Source organism: Buceros rhinoceros, unplaced genomic scaffold (genome assembly GCF_000710305.1).
Source record: "Buceros rhinoceros silvestris isolate BGI_N320 unplaced genomic scaffold, ASM71030v1 scaffold13111, whole genome shotgun sequence".
NCBI classification, from domain to species: Eukaryota; Metazoa; Chordata; class Aves; order Bucerotiformes; family Bucerotidae; genus Buceros; species Buceros rhinoceros.
The window spans coordinates 71429-73739 of NW_010393788.1; positions in this window are offsets into that span (position 1 = coordinate 71429).

A 2311-nucleotide genomic window follows, 5' to 3' on the forward strand; every position below is an offset into this window, starting at 1 on the left:
GCTGAATAAAGCTGGTGGTTTGCTTTCTTCAGTTCTGTTTTCATTTAGAATGCCTGTAACTTGGTTGTGTTATTCTGGAGCTGTCCTCTGCTCATCGGCATCTGCGCTACCTCAGTGGTTACAGACAGCTCGGAGAAGGCACGTGTTGCAGGAAGCGTACCCCGGGGCTGGACTATCTCTACACTGTCACCTGCCGCTCAATCCACACGTCACTGCTCGACTGCAAAGGAGAAGGAAGGGGAAAACTACAGCCTAAAGGGGAAACGGAAGATGTGAGCGCAGTATTTCTCTGCCTCACATTTCCATTTTCTCTCTCCATAACCACGGTTTCGTTTCCTGAAACCAAACCCTTCAGAGAAGCTGCAGCTCGGCTGTAAAAAACATTCCTGTCTAGAAACTTCTCCAGTGGTACCCTGAGCTCTGAATCCAAACCCTCTCATTCCTCACCCGCCTGACCCACACTGCCTCCGGAGAGGAGACAGCCTGGCTGGCAGCAGGGAAGCACAATGGATGTTTCCCAGACACAAATACGCATTTATGTAGGGTGTGCTCAGACCCTTCATCATCATTGCCATCCTCCCAGCCGCCACTGCTGACAACGGGAAGAAGCGGGCACTCTAATAAATTGTCACAGACTGGACGAATGCCTCCTCTGAGGTTATTTTCCTGCGGTGGGACAGCTGATGGCACCGGACTCTTGCCACGGAGCTGCATTATCTGAGGAAAATCAGCAGCTGGGGGCAAAGCCGCTGCACGTAGCTCAAAGGCCTGGACTGCAGAGGCACCCGCTGTGCCCCCAGCCCCTGCGGTGGGACAGCTCAGACTGGGAATTACCTCAGAGTCCCTGGTGAGCTCCGGGCTGTAAATCCAAACTGGCTTAGTGTGCTTTTCATTCCTATCTTTTAATTCTCTTCCAGGAGCAACAGGAGTAAAGGAGGCCTTCGCCTTCTCCCTAGCTCCCACAAAGACACGCGCTCCCCCAGGTGAGGTGGGAGGTGTCAACTGAAGATTGATTTCGTGTTGCGTGTAGGTAAATTCTAGCTCCTGGAAGAAGGATGAAGACGCAGCAAATGGAAGGAACCAACCCCTAACAGTCAGAACACATCTAAACTGCATTTTCCTCTTTTCTGAAAGGCACTAAAGGATCAGCACGGAGCTCTGCAAGCAGCTGCTGGTGGAAGGATGAGGGATAGAAGTTTTTCCTGCCCCTAACTCCCCTTTTTGATCACACTTAAACACAGTTACTTGGCTGGTCTATTCCGTGAGCACCCGCGCTGCACCGAGCACTTGCAGCCAGCAGGAAGGAGCAGGCTGCTTCGTCGTGACGGCCAAGTGCCACAGCAGTGACCTGGGCAGCAAGATGGGTTTTTGTGCTCAGGGAGCTGGAGCAGGACCCAGAAAATGTGGTATCACCTCCTAGTGCAGGGAAGGGAGCTGTCCTGGCTGGTCATCAGCCTGCACGGAGGCCTGTGCCAGCCCTCATCTGCAAACAGACCGCTGCCATCGGCTGGTCACAGAGCAATGGTCTGTCCTGGGCGCGGGGCGGGTAGCTGATGACAAGGATGATCCTTCTCTCGCTGAGAGCTCGCTGAGTATCTCCAAATTGAAGTATCTTTTAAAACTGCAGATTATCTGTGCATTCATTTTGGTGAGAACCAAGAGGCCTCCCTGAAACGGGAAGCTTGAAAAAACTCAAATTATCGAAGAACTTTTAAAGAAGTAACAGCCAGCCTTTTGTTCGGCTTCAGCCTGTGCAGGTGTGAGTGTGCACCGCAGCATCAACCGAAACCTGGCAATTACACCTTCTCCATCAAACGTCACCATCTCAAATCTCCCGTTTGTCTCACTGTCAGCTCAGAAGATTCATCTGGCACCAAAATATCGGATCAGCCTCTTCTTGCTTTTCAGGTCAGGATCGGCGGCAGAAAAAAATAACTGATTTGGTTTTTTTTCTTTGACTTTTTTGAGGACGTGTAAAGAAAATACGCTGCCAGTGTTTTACAGACGTACTGGCTTTGAGCTGCTGACAGCTGCAGGAAGTTGGTTTTCGCTAATTTAATTAACCCGTCAGAACTCACCGGGCACTAGCACACGCTCTGTTGAGAACAGCGGGGCGGTGCTGCCGCTCTTAACGCCAGCATCGCCCTCAGAATGGCGTGAGGCGGCTTTTCGCAGATTTCTGCCCAGGTCCAGGTGCCAGCAGAGGTGCGAACCTCGCTTTTCAGAGGGAACTTGCCTGGGACACCACCTCTTCCCCCACTAGCCGGGACAGCAGAAAGGTTCCCGTGATGAGGAGTTGAACGCTGGTAAT